Genomic DNA, 26,976 nt, shown 5'->3' on the forward strand with positions numbered 1-26,976 from the left:
GATCCATTTTGATCCAGTATTTGCAGTGCGTTGTCAATTATGTGGGTCATGGCTGATTCAGTGCTATGACCTGCACGGAAACCTGATTGATGTTTGTTAAGGAGGTCAAAGTGATCAATATGCCTCGTTAGTTGTAGGTGAACACATTTTTCCAGAAGTTTGTCCGAGATCGGAATATTGGAAATAGGGCAATAGTTGTTTAGGTCCGTAGCGTCGGCCGTGGGCTTCTTTAGAATGGGTGTTACCTGACCAACTTTGAGGGTGTCTGGGATGCAACCTTGTTGAAGTGAGCTGTTTATGATCTTGGACCAGAGAGGCAGAAGGAGTGGAGTTAGGTCTTTGACAGCATTTGCGGGGAGTGGATCAGTGAAGTGATTGGCAGGGTTCAGGGCACTGAGTATTTTGGCTATGGTTCCTTCAGAGTAGGTAGTAAAGGAAGACCAGACTGCATCGTTTTTAAGGTTAGTCTTAGATGGTGCAATTGGAGAGGGTGCAATTGGAGATGCTAGGGTGGTCTTTGTATGTGGTCTTGAATGTAAGGTAAGATCATTTAAGAGGTCCCTCATGATGGTGTCAGTCTTCAGAGTGAAGAAGGCGGAAAATTCTTCACAGTTTGGTTGTGGGCAAGATCTGTCTTGTGGACGTTGAGGTGCCAAAACGTTTTTTGGGATGATTTCTTGCTTGGTCTAGTTGGAGGCTGAAAAAGTCAGCTTTGGTGCGCTTGATCTTACGGTAATATGTATTTCTCTTTGCCCTTAGGATCTTGAGGTGATTGGCGGATGGAATTGATCTCCATGCGCGTTCAGAAGTTCTGAGCGCACGTCTGTCCACAAGGATCATCACTCAGCCCCACCCTCTTCAACGTCTACATGAGACCTCTTGCAGCCATCGCACGCCAGCACAATCTCAACATCATGTCCTACGCCGACGACACACAGCTGATCCTCTCCCTCACCAGAGACCCCGACACCGCCAGAACTAGCCTACACGAAGGGATGAAAGACGTCGCCGAATGGATGAAGAACAGCCGCCTGAAACTGAACTCAGACAAGACGGAAGTCCTCATCCTGGGACCATCGCCCTCCGCCTGTGACGACTCCTGGTGGCCCCCCGCCCTGGGCACCACTCCCAAGCAAACAGACCACGCACGCAACCTGGGATTCATCCTGGACTCCTCCCTCTCGATGACCAGACAAGTCAAAGCCGTCTCCTCATCTTGCTTCAACACCCTATGCAGGCTCGGCAAGATCTTCCGGTGGATCCCGACCGAAACCAGGAAGACGGTCACTCAGGCACTCGTCACCAGCAGACTGGACTACGGAAACACCCTCTACGCCGGAACCACAGCCAAGCTACAGAAAAGACTCCAACGCATCCAAAACGCCTCCGCCCGACTCATCCTGGACATCCCCCGACGCATCCACATCTCCGGCCACCTGAGGGACCTGCACTGGCTCCCCGTCAGCAAGAGGATCACGTTCAGGCTCCTCACCCACGCACACAAGCCTCTCCACGACCTGGGCCCAAAGTACCTCAACGACCGCCTGACCTTCTACACGCCCACCCGGCATCTACGTTCTACAAGCCTCGCCCTCGCCGCCGTACCACGCATCCGAAGAGCCAACGCCGGAGGCAGATCCTTCTCCTACCTGGCGGCCAAGACTCCCTCCCAACCCACCTTCGGCTGACCCAGGACCATCTCGCCTTCAGGAAACAACTCAAGACCTGGCTGTTCGAGCAATAGCGGACCCCTTCCCCCTAGCGCCTTGAGACCCGTCCGGGTGTGTAGTGCGCTATACAAATGTTATGATTGATTGATTGAATGAGTGTTCCATTGTACCAACGCTTAGAGTCTTTTATAGAGGCTCTCTTTAGTTGGAGAGGTGCAACCTTATTAATTATCAAGGTCATGGCAGAGAGGTAATGATTGGGGAGATTGTGTACTTCGGAAGACCCTGCAGGGGGCCGAAGTAGGTTATAACTGGAGGATGGCAGAGTGGTATGGTTGATTTTTTTCAGGTCTCTTTTCCATACTTTTGGTCTTGTGGATTGAACCGGGTTTAGTTTCACCATTTCCTCGATGAAAAAGGTAATAATGTGACGGTCTGACCAGTCACAAGGTTGAATTGACTAGCCGAGTGGAATCTCTTTTAGATATTATTAAATCCAGGATTGAACCTTTATCGTGTGTCGGGGTGTCGCAGATTTGGGTTAGGTCTACGTCTTCCAGGAAGTTTTTGAGACTGTTGACCACGGTATCATTGTGATCATTCCAATGGAGATTGAAGTCTCCAAGGAATATTTGGGTATTTTGGCGCCCAGTGTTCGTTGATACCATATCCATGAAGTGTTCGGTGAAGGCGAGGTTTCAGCCTGGTGGATGATAGATGGTGTGTAAAGAGCATACTGGTTTGCCGTTGCTGGTGATGTCGAAGTATATGTATTCGCAAGAGGGGAAAACTGGGGATATGGCTCTGTTTACTGAGATGTTGCTACGGTGTATACAGGCGATACCTCCCCCAGGCTCATCAGTTCTGTCCAATCTGATGATGTCGTAGTTAGGTGGTACTAATATGTCAATGATTGGTGCGGAGGATTCCTTTAACCAGGTCCCAGTTAACATTATCAGGTCCGGTTCATGTGTTAGAATGAGGTCACCTATGTCAACTGCATGTCTAGAGGCCGATCTACATTTTAGGAGTATGCATTTAAGTCGGGCGTGATGAGGGATGAAGTAGGTTCCTGAGTGAAGGGGACTTTTCTAAGGTTGGTGTCGATGACGCCTCTAGTGTTGAGTTTGGTGGTCCTATGAGGGTTGGGCGGGATAGTGGGGATCGTCAATGAGGCGGGAGTGAGCGGCTTCATGGGGGCGGGAACATATGAAAGCAGCAGAGAGAGTAAGTCTCTCTCCGAGAGCGGATTGGTGCTTCTGATTGGTCGGGAAGATTTATTACAAGAGGGGACTGAGTTCCAGATGGGAGGATTGAGTTTGAGTTTTGGTTTGCTTGTTGGTTGGTTTGGAGGCCACCTAGATTTGAGCTGTGGTGTGGCTCTAGTTGCCCACGGTTGTCTTGATATCCGATCATTGAGTGCTTGGAGTTCTTCTTTGATTTGATTTAATGAGATCATGATCTCATCAAGTCTAGAGTTTTGTGCGGGTATGAGTAGGGTATGGGGTGGTGTTATGGATGTAGATGCCTTCAGTGTGGTCTGGTCGGGTTTGTGGACTGGGGCAGGTGTGAGTGGGGTTGGGAGGGGTGCTGCAGGTGTGGTTGGGTGTGTTGTAGTTGAGGATGGTGTAAAAACCTGAGGCGGGTCGGGGGCAATCGATATTTGCCCGGCGGTATTGCCTCTGTGACCCTCTAGTTATTTAATCAATGAAGAGGCAGGCGCTGGAGACTGGAAAGCAGGAAACAAGGTTTTTATTCTCTCCGGAGGAGAACACAACGAAACGGACAGAAGGTATCGTTCTGAGGTGCTCTAACTGCATCCCTGAGGCCTGGCCTCTTATACACAAGTTTATCTTTTTATTGCATGTAACATATTCTCGTCGATACTTTGATGTACAGAAAGACATCCTCAGATCCCCCTTTGGGCCCGTTCCCACACACATTTACAGTTGAAGTCCCCACCCTAGTCACAACAGGTGATGAGTATCACGCAGCTGGATATTCCGCCGATTCACGGAATGTGGGGGGTTTGATCGGATCTCATGGAGTGGGGGCTTTGATCAACCCGGGGATCCTTTGATGGGGGAAGCTTTCTATTGTACGGGGAGGGGCAAGGAATGGTATCGGCAGAGCTGGGTGTCGGCCTGGGAACGGGGAAGACAAAACGGGCACACAGGGAAAAAGGGGGTTTGCATCTTAGGGCCGGAGATCATGAAAGGGAAGCAGGGAGGTGTCGCGCTGGGAACAGGATGAGGGCCTGGGGCAGAGCAGCGCCGAAGAGGGGTTTATGACTCAAGGCAGGTGCAAGCAGGGGGTGGTCAGCGTGCAGGCTTAGTGAAGGCGAAGGGCTATGTCAGGGGCCAGCAGCATGCAAAAGGGTTCGCTCTGATCGGGGCATCTTAAAAAAATGGCGGGCGCGCACGACAAAAGTGTGGCATCAGGGGAAGAGGCAAGATGGCGCAGATAATGTTCACCAAAACGTACTAATTTTCAACAGTCCTCCCTTTAACATATTCAAGACATCTTGCTGGTTCATTTTCTACTCGGTTCTATTGTGGTGGGCATGAGAAAGAAAACGGTAGGAACCCTAGAGGAAAAGAGTTGTAAACAATACATTTTAACATTTCTAGTTTTTAGGAGGTGGGCCTATTTGATAAACTTTGATCAATTTGTTTAGCAGGAAAGTCATAGGAATGCAATACAAAAACGATTCTGTAGCGAGAGCAGCAAGCATATTTCATACTGGCAGGTTATTACATATATATCAGGTTCGGATTGGAGCATGATCAATACGATGGCGGCTGGGAGAGAAATGAGGTCTAGCAGAAACGGCGATTGGGGATGTCAAATGTTCGAAGTTTAACGAGTTCTCATCATTCTTTGTTGCCTTTCGTTGGCGCTGTTGAGCACCGGCGGTGGAGCTACAAGTCCAGCTCTGTTCTAAGTTCTGCGTTGCAGGGCACGACCCTTTCCTCGCGTTACTGGTCGGAAAGGTCCTTTTCGCCCTGTGTCCTTTGAGGTGTTTGTCAGAAAGTTCAGATGGAAGAAGAGCGTACAAAACAGTCCATAGGGTAGGTCAGAGGAAAAGGGGGATGGAGCAAGGCCAAATTAGGAACAAACTAGGGGAACGAGAGACTTCAAATAGGCGGGCGTGTGACCGAATTCAGAGAGCGGAGACTTGTCGACAGACACTGGACATCGAGCAGGGGCATCAGGTCGACCCTTTCTTCTCATGTTGTCGAAAACAGTGCCTCGTCCTGCAGCTCTTTTCTGTCGTGGTCTCGCCTTGGCTAATGTCGCAGGTGTTCCTTAGTCTGTAGTCAGGCCTCGTGCTCCCACATCCGGTCCTTCTCTCCTCCAACAGCAGTACCCTTAAACAAGTTTGAAAAGACAGTCTTTAGAGAATTTGCAGATGAAGATAATCAAAAAAGTCTATTTCTCTCCCAGCTCCAGGCAAAGAATGAAAAAATGCCCGTTATATTAGTGTTCACAACTGGCATATGAATGACCGGTGACGGGCCTGTTGGATTTACTATGACTTTCCTTTACAATTATTTATCACAGTCACGACAGTTCATCTGATAGTGACCCACCTTCGTGAGACGAACCTGGCAAAGATATGCCGTTCTCTAGAGTTTTACATTTACAAAGGGTACTGTGAGTCGTCAACATAGTACTACACAGGTATTTTGCTGAGAGACGAACATGGCTAAACATTTCCTTTCTATCGATGCATCCTGCCTTTCAACTACTACGGGGTTCATTTCGATGATTTCTTTACCTTGGACTAGTCTGTTAACCTTGTAAAACATCACTCTGGATCCTACGTAACCTTTTACAGCCCGATTACTTAATTAGGAGGGACAGGGGTTTTATGGGGAACAACCAGGGACATAGGAAACTTGTGGTAAGGGCATAAATCGACCCATCTCTCACAACCGGAAATGAGGGGTAGTTTCATAATTCCAGTTTTTGGGCGGCTGATATAGGGGGGGTAACAGGGGTGATCATTTTTCTGGTTTGGGTATTGCGACAATTCGGGGAGGGGAGGGTCGCGTATTCTGAGGTCCTTGTTTTATACCATAGGAGCCGTCGACATGTAGTTCCCTTATTTCGGGCCAGATTAGGGAACCTCTATCGTCTTACCTGTCCTTTCCCTTACGGCCCAACCTCGGTTTATTGACTTCTAGCGGAAAAGGAGAGGTAATGACGCGACCTCAGGGTGATTGTATTAAAGACAAGTTTTTGTGCAAATACTGACGGTATTTGAAGCCAATTAGGTGGTGTGCTAGGGGTGGCAATCTGCCAATTTCGGGGCTAATCACTCGGAAGAGTGGGAGTGCAAAAAATAGAGGGAGAGAGAGAGAGAGAGAGAGAGAGAGAGAGAGAGAGAGGGAGAGAGAGAGAGAGAGAGAGAGAGAGAGAGAGAGAGAGAGAGAGTGCAACGGCAGGCTAAATAGTATACGTGCGACAGAGAGGGTGGCGGTGTATTCAAGAAAGGCTATTTAGTGCATTACACAGTAAAGGGCATTCACGGGTCTGCGTTAGAATCTTGTAATCATGCAGTTTGAGCATAAGACAGGGTAGAGGGGACGTGCCTTGAGAAAAAGGAAAGAAGAAAGGAGGTACCATTTTGTCGCACTTCTCGCATTCTCGGTCCTTCGACCAGTTGGGTCGACGCCTCAGTCACACACACACATTCCCTCACAGTTTCGCATCATACGTGACATGGGTTCATTCGTCCGGTCTGGTTTAAGGGTGATCACTTTTTATCAGGTTGCGCTAATTTTCCGGGTTTGTTCGATACGTGAGTAGTTTGCAGGCGTGCTTAGACACCACCTTGCGGCGCTAGTCCGCTTCGTGTATTAGACATGGCAAGGCTTCAGATCTTCGCCACACCTCGGCTGTAATCTCTGATGTAACCTGCAGAGGGAGGAAAAAGGGGGTGGGGGAGACAGCATTCGCGCATATTCAAACACATGGGTTCATAAGTCCTTTACTTACCTCTTACTCGTCTTTCCTCCTCGGGGCAGGGTCCCCGGGGATATGGTTTCTGGAGTCGAGGGGGGTAGTGTGTCCATATAGGTCGTGTGCGGGGAAACGTAAAAAGGTAACCGGAGGTGCTTAGTGCGAGGTATCTAGTCAAAGGATGTATCTCACTATCGGGATCCTTAAACCTCTTTCAACGCTGTGGCGTTCTAAGGTTCTTCGGTTCTTGGGTCAGCTCCGTTCCCTGATACTTTGGAACGTTGTACTTTATCACATTTACATTATTTCATTTCACCCTCCTTTTACATTCCCTCATTTACACTGTTCGTTTTACCCATCCTTGGAAGTCAAGGTCTTCCTCTACGCGAGAGTTCATGAGTCAGTCGCGTACTTTGAAGGCGGAGTGTCGTGTTGTCAATCCGATCCGTCCTCCAGGGCTGGGCAACCATCTTCTTTAACCTTAAAGAGAGAGCAGAGTAGGGTGCACAGAAAAGAACTTTCCCACCGACCCCACATTTTTAAAATAAAGCATGCAATACCCGTCCATAGTTTCAAAAACTTTATTTTGCAAAATCATTTCAGCATGAGGATTATGAGGGTGCGGTCGTATTTGGCCGGTCGTGGCAATGGCTAAAGTGCGTACAGTGGGGGGTGTCGTTTGCAGCAATAAAAACATCGGAAAGTTTTACTCATTCATTTGTAAGAGACTAAAACGTCTATTAATTGGCTGGGGGTTCGGGGGCATTAATTTTCATAATTTAGAAGCATAATCATAATAGTGGTAATCAGATTTCCTATATGCATACCGTACGTGAGCGTCGTAAATGAGGTTTACATCAGTTATAAAAATATAATACATTGTACATTTGTAATCAACATTTGTAACGGGGATCCTTTCATACTGTTCGTCGAGTGAGTTCTCCTTGTCTTTTCTAGCCAAGTGTACAAAGGATCATATAAAATCTTAGAACATCAAGTTTATATTAGTGCGAAGGAACACCACGAGGTGTTCGTAAGTTCCGATTGATACCAGCGCCATTTTGGGCGGGGCCGGCTCAGTCCGGAAGCAGCATCAGGGGGAAATGTTTCCCATTACTGGCAGTTTGGACCAGAGTCCTTTTCGGCAGTTCTAGAATTCATGCTAACAGAAGGAGTGGCAATGTCATGTTTGTTTCGTTGGCGATCAAGGCAGCCGTCCCTTACCGGAAGCCTGCAAAGGCCGAAGGTTCCGCCGGGGACCTTTGTAGGATCTTCAAGGCTGCGGAGATGCTGTCGGAGATGGGGGCTCGTGCTCCAGGGGGCAAATGTTCGAGTTATATTGCTGGTCAAAGTTACTCTAGTGGCCGGGGCCCGCCTTCCAGCGGACCCAGACGCCATTTTGGGGCCCTACAGGGGCCACTCTCGTCGAGTTTGCAAGAGTGGGAGAGATCCTTCGGAGTGAAAGGAAGAGGTCCCTGTTGTGTGAAGGCGGGACGTTCAGCTGGGGTGCAGCTGTGATGCCCCCACCTGGGGGGGCGAGGGAGACTCGTTCGCATCGTCTCCTTCTCCCGGTGCACTCCATGCCGCTCCTTTTCATCGCCCCGCATGAAGGTCTCTCCACATCCGGCGTTCCCCAAGTCCTGTGCTCAGTGCTGTGGGAGCATGGCCACCTGTGGCGCGCATTCGGCGCGGCACGAGTATCAGTGCAGTCATTGCAGGTTCGGTGTTCCGAAAATATGGTCACCATTGCACGTTCGGTGCTGCGCAAGTACTGGGGTGCCACCATGGTGTGTTCGGTGCTGTGGAAGTATTGGCACCATCGCCTGACTGGGGGTGTTCGGCGTCGGGCCGGGGGCTGGGAGACCTCCTATCGGTGGAGGTGGGAGAGGCTCGTCCGCGTCGCCTCTCCCTCCCAGCCCAACTTGGACAAATTGTTGTGGAGGTACGTGCAGGACATCCCGCCGTCCAGAGCTGCTGCGGCTGTTACGGAAGAGAAAAGGAAAAAAAAAGGTGCCTCGTTCTCCTCTGGACATGTGGCGGGACTACTTAAGTCTATCCAGGCCCGTTGCGGCTGGCTGAGGAGACATGTGGCGGGACTACCTACAACTGCCCCGGCTGCTGGCTCCTGCCTCTCCTCCGGCTCCCCCATACGTTAAGATTTCCTGACCAAGAGTTGGCGGCCGGGCCCGCCTTATATGGGTTGCCGTTGGTTGGGCGTAGCCGTAACCCTGCCCTACTTTGGAAGGTTCCAGAATGAGGGGGGGGGGGCGAATGTTCTGTTTGACTTTCATTTTCTACAGTTTACCGTTATTATTCCTTGTTTGTTGTGTTAAATTAAAAGTTCAAGTTCATTAATGGTCTACGGATTTTGTTTTACCATTTCTTTCTTTTCAGGTTGTTTTTATGCTAAGTTTCTGCTAACAGAGGTTGAGTAACACGAAAACACGTGTAGAGGGATGACGCAGATTTGTACATTACATACACACAAACTCAGACGGGGGGACAGTACAAGTACGACATACAAAGACCCAAGACGAATATAAAACAGTTATTGGTCATAATTATCTCTTTCCGTCTGTGAATTTGAAACGAGGCTGGGTTCCCGTCTTGACGTTGCCCGACCTAGGAGAACTTGAGCATGCCGCTGAAATTGTCCTGGCGAAATCTGTGCCATCGGGCATAATCAAACGTGGTGGTTCTGTCTGGTCTGTCTATGTAAGCCGGGTTCTTCTTTGTCTCGCGCTTTTTCTTGTACTGCCGGTCTGTCGTTCCTGTCGGCCCTTTGCCTTTACTCACGCTCAGTAGAGTCGGGCATTGGGCTTTCCAGTGTCCGACATACCTACAAAAAGCGCATTGGGCTGGCCCTAAGTCTGGTCGTCTTTTGCATAGTGTCGGGGGATAAGTTGTGGGTAGCGATGTCCTGGGGTTGTCCTGTCGGTATATTTCTCTATTTGGTTTGTCCTCGTCTTTTCTCTGTCGTTGCATAGCCTCTCTGCGCCACATACCGAGACTGTCGAGCATAATTGGCGTTGTCTTATTATTTCGAAGGGCTATTTCTAACGTTTCTATTTTATCAAGGTCAAAGGATCCTGCCAGTGGCCACTGTTTGTCTTGACTATCTTCGGTATACCTGTGCCACAATTTATTATAGGCTATGGTGACTAATCCATAGTTTATGAACATGTCCTTATTAGGGGTGCCTTCTAGTGGAGCTATATGGTCCACCTCTAATACACGGTCCGGGCTAAACAGGCTATTAATCAGTGGGGAGAAGACAGACATGACGGCTCGTAACGAGGGACTAAAAAGTCAGCACTGCCTATCTTATCACTAGGTGCAAAGACCGGACAGAATATTTCTATTCAACGTTGTTTGCAGGCAGTGAATACCTCATGGATCAAAAATAATAAAAAGACCAATAAATAACAATGGGGAGAATGAGTAGGTCCGCAAAGATCTGCGTTACCTACCCTTTTCACTATCTGCAAAAAGGGTGGTCTCTTCCCTGTTTGCAGACAGGGAATCTCCAGGAAACAATAGTTTTGCGAACAACAGTTCAGTTTCAAGTAATTATTGAGTGGGGGAGAAAAAATAAGCACGGCTGCTGCCCTACCTATCCTCCACTGCTTGCAAAGAGAGAGCCCGTTGTTTCTCCGTTTGTAGACAGTGAATCTCCAAATAAATAAAAAGAGCAATACTAGTATTTTTAAACAATCAAGCAATCAAGCAATCATTTCGCAACTTGTCGTGATTACACGACCTTACCCGGACCATGTGGACAGTTTCTTGTCTTCCGAATCCAGCGCCCGATCGTCCTCTTTTTCTCGTATTTCTCACGGCACTCCTGATGGTCCCCAGTCAGGACCGTAGATCACTCGAGAGAGGTCTGTTCGGAACTAGTGAAGTTCGGATGATCGGCTGCCAGACGAGGGTCTATTGGGCAAGAGCTCTCCCGATCGTTGCAGTCGTTCACTCTGTCGTCGGGACCTCTCCCACTGGATCCACGAGTCGCTGATGGGCCCCACGCTTGGGACGCCAATTGTAAAAACCTGAGGCGGGTCGGGGGCAATCGATATTTGCCCGGCGGTATTGCCTCTGTGCCCCTCTAGTTATTTAATCAATGAAGAGGCAGGCGCTGGAGACTGGAAAGCAGGAAACAAGGTTTTTATTCTCTCCGGAGGAGAACACAACGAAACGGACAGAAGGTATCGTTCTGAGGTGCTCTAACTGCATCCCTGAGGCCTGGCCTCTTATACACAAGTTTATCTTTTTATTGCATGTAACATATTCTCGTCGATACTTTGATGTACAGAAAGACATCCTCAGATCCCCCTTTGGGCCCGTTCCCACACACATTTACAGTTGAAGTCCCCACCCTAGTCACAACAGGTGATGAGTATCACGCAGCTGGATATTCCGCCGATTCACGGAATGTGGGGGGTTTGATCGGATCTCATGGAGTGGGGGCTTTGATCAACCCGGGGATCCTTTGATGGGGGAAGCTTTCTATTGTACGGGGAGGGGCAAGGAATGGTATCGGCAGAGCTGGGTGTCGGCCTGGGAACGGGGAAGACAAAACGGGCACACAGGGAAAAAGGGGGTTTGCATCTTAGGGCCGGAGATCATGAAAGGGAAGCAGGGAGGTGTCGCGCTGGGAACAGGATGAGGGCCTGGGGCAGAGCAGCGCCGAAGAGGGGTTTATGACTCAAGGCAGGTGCAAGCAGGGGGTGGTCAGCGTGCAGGCTTAGTGAAGGCGAAGGGCTATGTCAGGGGCCAGCAGCATGCAAAAGGGTTCGCTCTGATCGGGGCATCTTAAAAAAATGGCGGGCGCGCACGACAAAAGTGTGGCATCAGGGGAAGAGGCAAGATGGCGCAGATAATGTTCACCAAAACGTACTAATTTTCAACAGTGGGAGGGTTGTGGGGATAGATGACTGGGATATGGGTGTAGAAAGTGTTGTGGGTGTGAATGGGTGGGCTGTGGGTGCAGATGGCTGGAATGTGGGTGTAGGAAGTGTTGTGGATGTGGGTGGGTGGGCTGTGGGGGTGGATGGCTGGGAAGTGGGTATAGGAAGTGTGCCTGGGTCCAAAGTGGTATTGGAGGACAGCCTGTCTTCTGTGTATTAATGGGGTGTCCTATTATGTCCTAACAACTGGGGTGGGTGTGGTAGTCTAGAGTGGAGGGAGTGCTTGCAAGGAGTGTCGGTTGAGGTAGCGTGAGTGTTAGAAATGTGAGGGGTGTCGTTAACCAAAGGGGAATTTGTGCTTGTAATTAAGGGATATTCATTGTTTATTGGGGGTGCGTAGGTAACTGCCGCTGTGTCAGGTAGGTGAATTATGTGTGTGTCGGGCGGTGTGGCAGTGGAATGTGACTCCATTGTGAAATTCGGTCTGTGTAGTGGAAAAACAGGGTTGCCAGGAGGGTTTGGTGAAGTGATTTGAAGTTTGTTGGTTTAGGGCACAGCTTTCCAAACTGTGTGGTGCGGCATATTACTGTGTCGCGCCCCATGCGTAGGTGTATCGCGCGATCACAGGGACAGGGGAATGCGACTCCAGGCTTGCTCAGTGTTTACGTCGTGCAAGGCGGAGTAGCAGTGGAGCCTCGTGGTCAGGAGCTCCATTCAGCTATACCGAGGCTCAGTGGGTAGGGTGACCAGACGTCCGGGTTTTTCCCGGACGGTCCCCGTTTTTGGCGAAGTGTCCCAGGGTCCCGACACTTTTCTCCAAAGTAGAGAAATGTCTGGGTTTTACAATAGCGTACGGGTAAAACATCCAAATGTCCCGGTTTTAGCATGCTGTTTAAATCACCCCCGCGGGCCTTCCAGCAACAGGCAGAGTGGCGCTGCAGGGGCTCTAATATGAATAACAACAAAGCCTTATTAGCACGTTAAATGGTCTTTTAAAGACCTGTGAAGTGCTCGGGTGTGGCTGTGTGTGTGTGTGCCCGGAAGCTGTCTCAGTCGAGGCTGACACACACGACGGAGGGGGGCTGGGGGGGGGAGGGATTCATTTGTGGATAGTCCATTTGGCAAAGGGCCCTTCAATGGGTGAATATGGTGGTTTATTGAGCCCAGGGGGTTGGCCTGGGGTTTGGGGCAGCCCCGGGATCGTGGTGCGCTGGAAAGAAAAGCTGCCAAGAAGCCCTATAGAAGCTTTCACATTGACATCATTCTGCACGCTGCGGCTTGTAACCTTACGAAAACAAAAACATAAACAATTCAGATCAATGGAGAATGCCCTTGTGAACCATGGGCATGGAGGAGTGCGGGGGAGGGAGTGGGGAGGGGTGCTGCGCACCTGCGCACCATCAATACAGGAAATTATTAAAACAATTTAAAGAATGAAAGCAACATTTTTTCCTCTTTGTCACCGACCCTTATGTAACCCACAGAATATGTTGGTCACGGGGAGAGGGAGGGAGTGAGACAGAGAAGGAGGGCGTGAGACAGAGAGGGAGGAAGACAGAGAGAGAGAGAGTGAGACAGAGGGAGACAGACAGGGAGGGAGACAGAGAGAGTGAGACAGAGAGAGTGAGACAGACAGAGGGAAACGGAGGGAGAGAGTGAGACTGAGAGAGACGGAGGGAGACAGTCAGAAGGAGAGGGAGTGAGACAGAGAGGGAGGGAGGGCGACAGAGGGAGGGAGACAGTCGGAGGGAGAGGGAGTGAGACAGAGGGAGGAAGACAGACAGGCAGGGAGACAGAGAGGGTGTGAGACAGAAAGGGAGGAACTACCTTTTCGGAGAGCACTTAAAACTTTTCTGTTCTGTTAAATGACCTACGGAATGACCTCGATCTCGGACTCAGTTAAAATCACCAGGTTGTAGGTAATCACAAAGGAGCGCTGGGACACCCCGTTGTGGTAGCTGTGCGCGATATCAAAAGACACTAAATAAATAAATAAATAAAGGGAGGGAGGGAGACAGTCGGAGGGAGACAGATGGAGGGAAAGGCCACCTCCGCCACTGATTCCCTCACTAGTACCCTTTAACAGTGCCCCTCACGTCTCTATAACCACTGTCTCTCAGATTTCTATGTCTGACAGCTGTCGAATAGTCCTACTTTTATGTCGATGGTTAGTGCAAACCGTAGTCCTACTTCTATGTCTATGACAGCTGTCAAATAGTCCTACATTTATGTCGATGGTTACTGCAAACCGTAGACCTACTTCTATGTCTATGACCCGTCCCTGTTTTTTGTTTTGAGAATCTGGTCACCCTATCAGTGGGGGCATTGTCAGAGTCTCAGCGGTGGTCTCAGTAAACTGTGTCCCAAAGGTAAAAAGCATCTCTTTGGTGGGGGAAGTGGTGGAAGGTTGTCATTGCAATACGCCGGGTTAAAAGAACAAAACAAAAAAAAACATGAGTGAAGGTCGGGGCTCTTAGGAATCCAGTCCGGGGTGTGTTCACAGACTGTGTCTCACCGGCAAAAAGAAGGAGAAAATTGCGGTGACAAAATGTGCTTATTTATGAAACTCTGTGGGCAGTCCTGAAAAGCAGCATCGCTAATATTTCGGGATTTATTGACTCTCGTGTGGGATTGCTCATAACGCAGCTAACTAAGCACGAGCATTGCAGTTTTCTGCAAACAGTGTCAACACATAACAGCACACTGGACGATTCCAGAGACCGCTTTCCTCCAATTACGCCAGATCTGCTATTTAAGCGCCATGGGGTGTGTGATGCCTGAACGCCGGCTTTCAAATGTAGAAAGGTTACAGGGACCAAACTAATGCAGCCACCAAACGACCTTCAGGGGTCACAACAAACTTTTGTACCCGTCTACTAGCACTTATAAATTAACTGTTGCAAAACCGAAGGTGTCCACTTTCGGCAAAGTACAGAAACACGAGATGCAACAGCTTATTAGGCCACTGGGTGGCAAGAATAGGCTTGAGTGTTGTGTGGAAAAGCAAACCCAGCTGAATCCAGGATACTAGATCAAAAGTGTGGCTATGAAGAGCACAGTTTTACGAGACAGAATTCCTCCAAGAACATCCACATTTTGGGATTCTAGACACAGAGATTTAGTCTAGTGCCGAAACTGGTGACCTAGTGATCTGGAACTTTTGGTTTTAATTCCAGCTCTGGCACTTGACTTTAAAATGTGTGATTCTGGGCAAATTAGTTGACCTCACTGTGCATAAAATTGTAAATATGTGTGAAATGTAACGTGATTGTAAATATATAAAATGTAATATCACAAATGTGCAAATCTCCTGTTCATGCTCTGTTACCAACCATGTGGGTTTTCCTCAGATCCATACAAACATACATACATTATCTGGTGGTGGATGTGTGTGGGTGTGTGTGTGTGTGTGGTGTGTGTGGGGTTGTGTGTGTGTGAGGTTGTGTGTAGGTGTGTGTGGGGTTTGTGTGGGTGTGTGTGTGGGGGTGTGTGTGGGGGTGTGTGTGTGGGGATGTGTGTATGGGGTTGTGTGTGTGTGGGGGGTGTGTGGGGTTGTGGGGATGGGGTGGGTTGTGTGTGTGTGGGGGGTGTGGGGTTGTGTGTGTGTGGGGTTGTGTGTGTGTGTTGTGTGTGGGGTTGTGGGTGGTTCGGGCTAGCTCGCTGCTCTCGCTCGCGTTACAGTGTCACTGAAATTTTTTTCACAAAAAGGTGTGTCACCAACATGAAAAGTTTGGAAAGCTGTGGTGTAGGGGGTAGTCTGGGAGGGAGTAGCATATGGTTCGGATGCGGGGAATGGTCGGGATGGGGTGTGGCTGTCGGAAGGGATAGGCAATGGGATATTTTGTGTATTGGTGGAGGGAATAGCCTGTGTGGCCAATTGGTGTTCAGCCACTTGCTCTTTGATAATTGGGCAGATGTTATTTAGGAGGTTTAGACTACGATCCATGGATTGCATGAGGATGGTTCCATTATTGTAGATGGAGATGGTTGCAGTCGCTTGGAAAAGCTGGGAGGGGGAGATATAAATAACATGTGCGTGTATAATGGCAGTGATGAATTTACTAAGTCACATCACCAGGGTCTTTGCCAGAACATTTGTCTCTACATCCAGTAAGAATACGGGCCTATGCGAGCTGCAGTACACCGGGAGCTTCCCTTGTTTATGTATGACCACAATGGTGAATATGCGTTGATCTTCCGTAGGCAACCAGCAGCCAGTGTTGCTTGAAGCATATCTAGCATGGGTTTGGCTATCTTATCAGTCATTCCCTAAATAATTCTATGGGCAAGCCCTTGGGCCCCACAGCCTTTCCATATTGCAAGTCTCGGATGGCTGTGGTAAGCTCAGTCTTTGTTAGTTCTGCCTCCAAAGCCTCCATTGCGTCATCCGCAGGTTTCTGAAGGGGAAGCTCCCATAGAAGTTCCTCATAGTCAAAACTGGTTCTGGCAGTCGTGGATGTATACAGATCTTCATAATTGGAAGCAAAGGTATCACTTGCTAATAGTCTGTAGGACTCCGCCCTGTCAAGGACACCGATTCCCCAAGTGCGGTCTCCTCTCGAGCCAGGCCAAAAGCTTATTCGCTTTATCCCCGATATCATATAGGCATTGCGGTGTCTCCAATGCATGAGTAATGCATTGTCTGCCAAGGTCCGTAGGTCGTGTTGACGAAGGAGCAACCGGTGACAAAAGTCAGTCCCTCCCTCCGCCACCGCTCTAGCCTCCAAGACTATGATATCCTTCTCTATGGCCTCACATTCAAGTTTAGTGTCTATGTTCTTTCCTTCTATTATCGCTTAAACCGCATTAAATGCTTCCCATAAAGTGCAGGTGGATGCTACTGAACCCTTTTTTCCTGAAAATATAACTCTGTCGCAGTGTTCAATTTTTTTAAACATCCCTTTCACACAGAAATCAAGGTTCTAGTCAAGGGATTCAGGAAGTGTCATTGTCAGCCCTTTAAACCTGGACCGCCACTATGCAATGATCAAAAATCTCATGTGCATAATGCGTTGTCACTCTAAAAAAAAAAACCCCGCTTGGGCATGGTGAGTGAAAATGTGATTCAGGTGGGAGAATGAACCACATGTGGATGAATAATACGTGTATTTTTGCATTTGAGGATTGTGTGTTCTCCACAGATCCATGTCAGGAAGCCCCTGTCACAGAAGAAGAGATAGAAGAGAAGGAGTGTGATACCATCCCTTCATCCATCTCTCCCCTCCTATATTTACAGTCCCCCTTGCCCAATTGGCCTGAAAGGGGATGAAGAAGAAGGAAGAAAAATGGGCAAGTGGCTCCTTTAAACAAGGAGCAAGCAAAAGCCAGCGGACTGACGTAACACACAACAGAACTCATGAGGAAGGTGAAGAGAGCGCGTTTAAAAGACTTCTGGGAACGCTGAGAGGGGGAGGTGAAATCAAGAGCATTTGCTGAAAGGAATCAAGAACCGAAGCGGAGACAGCATCTTTGGGGATGAAGACACCGGATCGGAGAGAAGATCGCAGCTCTCTGGTGTGTGGAAATCCCGAACCTGACGTTGGAGAGAGGACCAAAACGACAAGAGGCCAAATGGCACAGAAGAACATGGAGACTCCTTGCCACGGCCCAGGAGGGACGTGGCTTTCCCAGGTGCATGGGCGCCTACGGGGATACTGGAAATGGGGAGGGGGATTAAAAGAGGGATGTGAGGGGGATGGAGGTGAGAAACAAGACCTAAAAGAAGGGACAGCCTAAAACGATAAGAAAGGAAAAAACGGGAAGAGTTAAAAGGAACTTAAAAAAAAAATCACAGCTATTGGTTCTTTCTTACTTTTGGTTACTCCATCCACCTACTCCCCTCACATTATACTACAGTTTCTTTTGTCCCCACACCCTCCCCTATATAATCTTTGATACGCAAAACACTTAACTGAGCCCTTCTTTTGTCCAAGGGACAACGGCGGCCAGGACTCCACTTCCAAGGGACCGAACTAGAATACCCTGCAGAATGAGGAGAAAGAAGAGAAGCAAAGAAAGAAGGATGTATTAATACCTCATAGTGCCAATAAAACTTAAACAGAAAAGCAATATCACTTGTATTGTATCCCCTTCGTTACCAAAAGTCTACATTTGGTGGAGAATGCGGGCAACCGTCCAATAGTCCGAGATAATGGAAAGCCTAATACAACAGTTGATTTGTGGCCAAGAAAAATTAGAATGGGCCATAGAGAGACAAATGATGATGGCCCAGGCTGACAGGGATATGTTTAAGGCCTCGTTCATGGAGCAGGTTGAATGCATACAAAAGGTTGCTGAAGGCCAAGCACAAACAGCCACAAGCCAACAGAGCCGCCAAGGGGCACACATAGGATATCCCAACATATCCCTACAGAAATACCAAGCTGGCGAGGTCCCAGATGCCTTCCTTACCAATTTCGAAAGGGCTGCCCAATCTTGTGGGTGGCCTGAGACGAAATTGCCCATTTGAGACAAATTTAAGTTTAACTTAAGACAAAATCCTAATTTAAAACAAAATCCAAACTTAAGACAAAATCCTAACTTAAGACAAAATCCTTACTTAAGACAAAATCCTAACTTTACTACTACTAAATGTCTTCTGTGAATACCAAAAGTAGTAAGTTTAGAATTTTGTCTAAGATTAGTTCAGTGAATCGGCCCCTCCATTGTTAACCCTCCAGGGAAAGTGGTAAAACAACATCCATATAGGATTCCAGCAGCTAGACGAGATGCTGTTGCTGCAGAAATAGAGAATATGTTAACACTAGGAGTCATAAAACCGTCCAGCAGTAACTGGTCTTCCCCCCATTGCCATAGTCCCGAAACCAGACGATTCTATCCGTTTTTGTATACATTTTAGAGCGGTCAATGCCATCTCAAAATTTGACTTTTACCCTTTGCAGAGAGTCGACAAGTTGATTGAAAAATTAGGCGCAGCCCAATATATTACCACACAATATCTTACAAAAGGCTACTGGCAGATACCACTTAAATAAGAAGACCAAGAAAAAAAATGCTTTAGTGCCCCTACTGGCCTATACAAATTCACCGTACTGCCTTTTGGGTTGCACGGAGCCCCTGCAACATTTCAAAGACTTATGAATAAAGTTCTCTATCAACACCAAAAATACGCCTCAGCCTACATAGACAATATCATTATATTCAGCCCTACTTAGGAACAACACCTCGTCCATTGCAGGAAAGTATTTCAAGCCCTTAAAATCACAGGGATCCATGTAAATTCCCAAAAGTCCAAGATAGGCATTACCAAAGTCAAATATGTGGGCTACCTTTTGGGGAACAGGGTTGTTGCACCGCAACAAGAGACGGTAAGAGCAGTTTTAAAGACACCCCCTACCTGACTACCTAAAAGGGTATTACATCCTTTTTGGGCCCGTTAGGCTATTATCGCCGGTTTATACCAAATTACTCTGAAATAGCATCACCATTACCAGATCTACTAAAAAAAGAACAAGAACCTGGTAAACCCCCTCAAACCGCCAGAAAAGCATTCCATGATCTCGACAAGCCTTAACCACCAGTCCTGTCCTCATTCACCTAACTTTAAAGAACGCTTTATACTGCAAACAGATGCCTCAGAAACAGGTCTGGGGGCAGTTCTTTCCCAACAAACAAAAGACAACATTGAGCTCCCTGCACTCTTTATCAGTCGTAAACTGTTTCCAAGGGAACATAACATTTCTAGGGTATAAAAAGGATGTTTATCAATAAATGGGCGCTATACAAATTACATTATTATATTGAGGGATCCTCTTTTATCCTATATACAGACCACAACCCTCTTTTGTGGATGAGTCGTAACAAAGGTAATAACCCTTGTGTCCTCAGATGGTTCTTGACATTACAACCCTACTCATTTGAGGTCCACAACTGAAAGGGGACCGAGACGAAAATGCAGATTTCCTTTCGTGTATTTCTAATTTCCCCGAACAAGGAAAGTCTGTGGGTGGGGTGTGTCAGGAAGCCCCTGTCACAGAAGAAGAGATAGAAGAGAAGGAGTGTAATACCATCCCTTCATGTATCTCTCCCCTCCTATATGTACAGTCCCCCTTCGCCAATTGACCTGACTGCTATCAGCAAAGAAAAATGGGCAAGCGGCTCCTTTAAACAAGGAGCAAGCGAAGGCCAGCAGACTGACTTCACACGCGACACACCCCATGAGGACGGTGAAGAGAGCGCTTTTAAAAGACTTCCGGGAACGCCGAGAGGGGGAGGCGAAAGCGAGAGCCTTTGCGGAAAGGAATCGAGAACTGAAGCGGAGACAGCATCTTTGGGGAAGAAGACAACGGATCCGAGAGAAGACCACAGCTCCCCTGTGTGTGATAATCCCGAACCTGAGAGTGGAGAGAGGACCGAAATGACAAGAGGCCAAATGGCAAAGAAAAATGTGGAGACTCCTAGCCACGGCCCCGGAGGGACGTGACTTTCCAGGTGCGTGGGCACTTACGGGGATACTAGAAAGGGGAGGGGGATTAAAAGATGGATGTGAGGGGGATGGGGGTGAGAAACGAGACCTAAACGAAGGGACAGCCTAAAACAATAAGAAGGGAAAAGACGGGAAGAGTTAGAAGGAACTTAAAAATAAAATCATCGCTATTGGTTATTTCTTACTTTAGGTTACACCATCCACCTACTCCCCTCACATTAAACTTCGGTTTCTTTTGTCCCCCATACCCTCCGCTATATAATTCTTGATATGCAAAAACACTTACCTGAGCCCTTCTTTTGTCCGAGGGACAACGGCGGCCAGAACTCCACTTCCAAAGGACTGAAATGGAAGACCCTGGAGAAAGAGGAGACAGAAGAGAAGCAAATAAAGAAGGATGTAATAATACCTCATAGTGCCAATAAAACTTAAACAGAAAAGCAATCTCACTAGTATTGTGTCCCCTTTGTTACCAAAAGTCTACAATCCACCAAGCCCATTGCTGACACAAGGGTTACTCAGAGCCTAGAAGGGCTTTCAACCAAGCCATACAATACGGACCCTCAAGGGCAGAATCGTCAAGTGGACGCAACTCCGGGTTCACCGACCAATGCTTAAGAACCATAACCCTTGCGAAAGCAACCCAATGACATAACAACGACCCAGACCAGGGCAATGACACTCAAAAAGAATCAGTGATATGACTTTGCTCGTGGAATGTAAACGGATAAGCGTAAAAAATCCAAGACTCAGAATTCCTGCAATACCTCAACAACTTTGACCTTATCCTGTTACAGGAAACATGGCTCACGGAACCATTACACATACACGGATTCCGTTGCTTTGCTCGCCCGGCCACTAAGGGAAGCAGAACGGGCCACATTTCAGGGGGGCTGGCGACCTACATTTCAACAACATCCATACCAACAGCAGGGGCAACTGGCCCGGACACAGATGTAGCTCTAGCAGTTAAACTCACTCTCTCTTGGGCAGAAGTAAAAAATGAAGTAACTTTGTTCAACGTATACATCCATCCAAAACGGACAGCAATTGATTCAGCAAAACTAACAGAACAAATAACTTCTTACGTAGGCTGCACTGAAGCTCCAAATCTCATTCTATCGGGAGACATGAATTTATATCTAATGGGATCATCCGAATCAAAGGAAGTCTGCCATCAATCGTCATATTATAATTTACCATCTCAAGGATCCTTTACGCACGGGAGGCCCAATAGGGTAAACAGACTTCTGCTGGAAGAACTAGAACACCTAAACCTGAGGGCCCTTAATGGAAGAACAGTCAATGACACTCCCCCAGCGGCAAGCTACCACACGGATCTAACAAGTTCGCTTTTAGATTATACATTTGTTAGCCTGCCGCTGTTTCAATACGTAACAGGCTTCAAAATGGGCGACATAGGGGACAGTGACCACTGTCCACAAGAGCCTATTTTAGCGGCAATGGTTGTCAACAGCATTCACCCTGCTATACAACTAGGCTCAAGTTACACATCCAATTACAAGAGGATCAAGTTTACGACAGAAAACATAGAGCCCCTGACAGACACAGCAATCAACCTTCTATCCGCTCAACCGCTCGGAAAGAACCTGATACAGACCTGGGAATGCTTCACAACCAACCTTAGTATCCTAAAGGCAACAGACACAAAAACGAAGAGCTCTCTGGCACAGACACAGGAGGATAAGACAACCAGGATTCAAAGAGCTCAACTAAAAGCACTTAAAAGATCAATAAACGCCTCAATAAGATCTCTACGCCATGAACCAGGGAATACATCGCTCATCTCTTATCTGCGGCAACAGAGAACTGAACTAAAGAGGCTGAAATGGAACATGAATAACAACAACGAACAGGACCTGTGGGCAAAACTCCTTCACAGCATCAAGCATAATGCCAGTGATCGCTTCTGGAAAACAGTAAACACAATCATACACCCGCACCATGGGGGTCTTACTTCCTCTATATTAGGGGAAACATGGGCAAGCTACTTAAACTTTCACTGTAACAGCCAAAGTAACAATCAACACACGCCGGCGCAGAACAAAGCAGCAAAGGATGTGGACAACACTATCAATTGGAGAAGGGAAAGTGGCAGCATCCTCACTGAAAGTTCCGCCGCCGCTTTACGTCCAAGGGCAATCGTCACACTCAAGCCTGCCGGTGGAAAGCATCACAGGGAGGAATGTTTACCTGCCACTGAACAGCTTACAATCAAAAAACAGATCAGGAAGGGAAGAAAGTAGGGAGCACTGGGCTCAAATGGAATCCCACCAGCAGTGTTCATAGAAAAGCCGGATGATTGGGCAGAAATACTGCATCCACTATTTCTGGAAGTAAGACATCTGGGTATAATTCCAGAATCATGGAAAGGCTCAATAATCATTCCAATCCACAAAAGCGGCAGCAAGATCTTACCAGCCAACTATCGGTTAGTAGCCCTGATCGACAATGATGCCAAATATTTTGCGGGAACACTGCTGGAGGAACTGACAACCAGTGCAAAAATAACGAAATAATCCCGCTAAACCAGACAGGATTGCGAAAAAACTCCAGTACAATATCCAACATCATGGCAATTTCATTGATAATGGACACGGCAAAAATGAGGAAAACACAGCTGCATGTCTGTTTCATTGACTTCAGCGCGCGTTTGATAATGTAGAGAGGTCCAAACTGTGGTCTAAGATAGCCAGATGGGGCATCCCAAACAACTTTCTATCAATGACATTGCTCCTACATACCGACACCTGGGTTCAAGTCAAATTGGGTTCAGAGACCCATCTCTCAAGAAAAGTTAAAACATCCAAAGGTCTTAAACAAGGCTGCGTGCTGGCCCACATACTATTCAACCTATTTATGGCGGACTTAACCCACACAGTTAATAACTGCAATTCACATGCACGCAGACTAGGGGCACTTCACTATCCAATCGACTATACGTGGAAGACGTAGTCCTACTCAGCCACACGGCAGTTGGCTTGCAACATCTCCTCAACTGTCTGCAGGTCTACGCTAATGAAAATAGTCTCTAAATAAACTTTTAAAAAACCAGGACCATGTCATTCAATAGCAAATGAAAAAAGAGCTACCTATGGTATCTGGGCGACAAACATATTGAATTTGCGGAGGCTTATAAGTATTCGGGAGTCTATAAAGACAAAGAAGGATCATTCAGCTGTCAACAAGAAGAGATCAAAAGGAAAGGGATAATCCTTGCATTGACCATGAAAGGTTTATCAGCTAAACTACTTGGCCCAACCCTGAGCCCTCTCTTAGTGGTAGCACGGGCTAAAATCCTACCTTCCATTACCTATGGTAGCAAAGCACTTCGAGGGAGATTTAGCAATCTTCTGGAAAAAACGCTTGTAAAAGCATATAGAACGATGTTTAGCCTCCTGTCCTCTACCTCACTGGCGCAAATTCGACTGGAGTTCGGTCTGATAAAGCAAACCTGGGCCAGCTACGGAGCATTCATCAATTGCTGGCAGAAGATCACGACATCAAATCCCAATACACTAAACCACCTCCTGTGGCAAGATATTCAACAGAGGGTGAGTTCGCCAGCAAGACTGTACCTTCAGGAGGCACTGACAAACACAGGTCTTTCGCCCTTATGGGGGACACACTGCGACCATGCAGCTTTAAAATAAAATGGTGTGGAAGTCTCTGAAAATAAACTCACTGCTGGAGGGCAATGCGGCTTTTTCTGTCAGACCGCACGCTTGGATGACTCTGAATTCATACAAGATCCTAGCCCCACAACAATATTTCAACTTGGGCTATGCAAAAGCACTGAAATTAAAATTCCTAAAGTTCCGTCTCAGAGCGTTACCAACTACGCAGCACCTCCCTCCCTGAAAAAGGGTGCAGACCTTCACACTATGCAGCCTGTGCAAAACCAGCCAGGGGGACATTATACATACCCTCTGCACTTGCACGGAGATGCTTCAAGAAAGGAGGCAGCTGCTAAAAACTCCCTTTAATCAAAGAGGGATTCGGACAAGGAGACAAGCAGTTTTGGCATGTTTTGACCACGCATCGCCACAATTGAACACTAGACTAGTCAGATTCCTTGAAGCAGTTCGGGCAAAAATACCAAACTGACTCTAAAGCTGCAGGGTATTGGAACATTGGGCTACAAATTTTACTAGGGGGATGACTAATTGTCCGCATTATTCTCATATGTTGCTCCTGCATGGCTAAATCTGCATTTTAAAACTGTAAAGCTATGGAAGAGTTTTAGATCTTCAATACCATGACACTTATGATGGTGCCCGAATATTTTAAATACGAATTTATTTTGTATGTATTGCAATGGTTTTAAGTAACTCTGCAAATAAAGAATTTGTATAGACACAAGGTTTGCTAGAACATCCTCATCTGTTCGTGTGGGTGCAGTGCTCATTCTATCTACCCCGGGTCTCATAACAGCATTCATGTCCTGTTCCAGCAGAAGGATGCCTGTAGGCATTTCCCGGAGTAGGTCACTCATTTCAGAAAAGATCTTAGCGTGTATCCTTCGTGGTTTATAGAGGGAGCCATGCAGCCCACAGGGGCCTGCGGCTACTTTCGTATCAGGGAGAGACTGCCAGCATGTCAGGTATGCCCAGATCTGGTCACAGGAGGCTTTGCAGTGTTGTATTAAATCGCCGAGCTCTCCGATTCAGGAAAATCTTAGTCTATCATGATTAGATACCTACCAGGAAGAGCAGCTATTGTTCTCAGCAAAGATATTACTCGACAAACAAATTGACACATGAGAGATGTATTGAATTGGCTCAGAAATACGAAATTGACATTCAGAAACCCAACATCTTGCAAAGAATTTATAGATTACACTTCAAAGACTAAGACTTTACAACCATGAGACCAGCTGCAAAGAAATTGCAGTTTAAGGAATTATTGACACTGATTAAGAAATTGACCAAGAGAAAGAAGGGGTAAAGAAGATGGTTGAAAAAGAGGGAAGTAAAGAAAGTCAAGGTGCAGACCCCTTCAATGGTGATTGATGGAGGAAGTGAAGAGATACAGATGCTTCCTATAAGATAGGTGCCAGCTGGAGGTTATTTACATGTTTCTTGGACAAGACCTGATATTTTGTCATTTACAAACACATTTCCAAAATTGAAAGATAATTCAGTGAAATGGCACAGACAGATGGATGGATCTGTGAACATTTCAAAGGTTTTGTGGATTGACTTGAATACCGTTTGATAGTGTGGTTCCTGGAGCTGCATGGGCTGAATGCATATTTCTGTGAATTGGCCCGTAACAGAACCAGAAAGAGATCCTCGAACAGGCGCTCCATCTCCAGTGGTATTAAAGAAATACCAACAGGTGATAAATCACTTGAAAACTAAAGTTTCTCCTAAATACATTGATTGGCAGCAAATAGAACAACCCAAGAACTTAAAGAATCAGTTAATGCCTATTATGAGAGATTGGTACAGGCTTTCCATCAGTACAGTGGCATGGAAAATGTGACTAGCAGAGATATGGGACATTTTGTTTTTAGATTTGTGAATTGTTTGAGACCTGAAATTTGCATCTATAAATCCCCAGTAAATGAATCTGTTGCAAAATAACCAGTGTGATGAGATTTTATGTCATGCTGAGCACTATGGAGATGAGATTGACATGAAACATAAGAAACTGAAAAAAAAGTTAATGATTGCTCAAATGAAAATGATGCAGAAAGGTCAGAATCAGCAAGGTTTTGAAAACGCAGTTCTAGCACAGGGAGGACATAATTATGCTCCAATGATGCTGGGTGTGAATGGTTTTCAGCGGGGAACAGCCTTTACAACGCGGGCATTACAACGCGCTGCCATTACTACGCTGCTTTTACAACGCAAGTCGTTTCAATGACTTGCGCTGGAGGGCGCTGTTGGACAAGGAATAGTTTAATTTTCTATTCCAACACCTTCCCTACTGTAACGTGGGCTGGAGTTGGAATAGAAAATTAAACTATTCCACTATCCAGCGCTTACAGCGCAAGTCGTTGTAACGACTTGCGTTGTAAAAACAGCGTTATACTGGCACACGTGGTAATAGCCCGCGTTGTGCTGACATAAATCCGTTTTCAGCAGCAGAATTTTCAGTCTCAAGGCAGAGGTCATGGTGTTCCAGTAGATCTTAGAACCGGTAATGATGTGTCAGCTTTGAAGACAAAAAAATCCATGTCATGAGTGGAAAATTTGCGCATTGGAAATGAGAGTGTAGATTTAATCTTGTAAATCAGGTACAGAATGGAGGAAATGTACAGTTTCAGGGAAATAACATGGCTCAGAAACAGAAGACTTAAAGACAGATAACTCAAAATCCTTATATTCCCAATCAATGCAGATACCACGCCCTCCGATGCCTCAACAGAATGTTCAGGCCCGCCCCTCGCCGACAGCCTTCCCACCTGGACTGTGCACACAGGACTGTGTCCCTCCTCAGCACTGCCAATCCGGCTACCCGGTCCTGAAGATGATCCTAACTCACCAGGATCGAAACGTCATCGACTCCTCAGTGCAACTAATGGCGCCAAACCTCTTGTTGTTCAATTAAATCGCTCAGTCATTACATACCCTATTACTGTAAATCGTTCCTTTGAACCACAAAGTTGACTGCACATAATTCACATTTTTTTGTCACCTTGTGCCTTTTCGCTGATTACACATTGTCATTTGCTTCGCCACTTATTTGTGTCACGATCACAATTGTGCACCAAGTCCAATTCGAGCTACCTTTGCATTCTATGCTTACAGTGCTGTTACAACTGTACCCTTTTTTCATTTATTACTTTAAATATATGATGCCATGTGCACATTTCAAAAACGTATCAAGAGTCTCTCTTCTTCTTTCCTTGCAATGTATTGCACATATTCGTTTAACTGACTCCCTTAATGATACCAGTTGAGGTATTATTGTTTCTTTTCGCTATTGTGAGAACAGCAGAGGTTTCCAACCTGTC

The 26,976-nt window shown here is 47.0% G+C and overlaps 1 long non-coding RNA gene across 2 annotated transcripts in view; it reads left to right on the forward strand.

Moving 5' to 3' along the window:
• Window positions 1-26,744, forward strand: part of LOC144824896 (uncharacterized) — a 78,646-nt gene extending 51,902 nt beyond the window's left edge. For both annotated transcript variants that reach the window (XR_013609167.1, XR_013609166.1), the window contains one exon: window positions 26,361-26,744. This is a non-coding gene — a long non-coding RNA (uncharacterized LOC144824896). The remainder of the gene's footprint in view (window positions 1-26,360) is intronic.
• Window positions 26,745-26,976: the final 232 nt, after the last annotated feature.

The sequence above is a fragment of the Lissotriton helveticus genome, chromosome 3_1 (assembly GCF_964261635.1).
Source record: "Lissotriton helveticus chromosome 3_1, aLisHel1.1, whole genome shotgun sequence".
Taxonomy (NCBI): domain Eukaryota; kingdom Metazoa; phylum Chordata; class Amphibia; order Caudata; family Salamandridae; genus Lissotriton; species Lissotriton helveticus.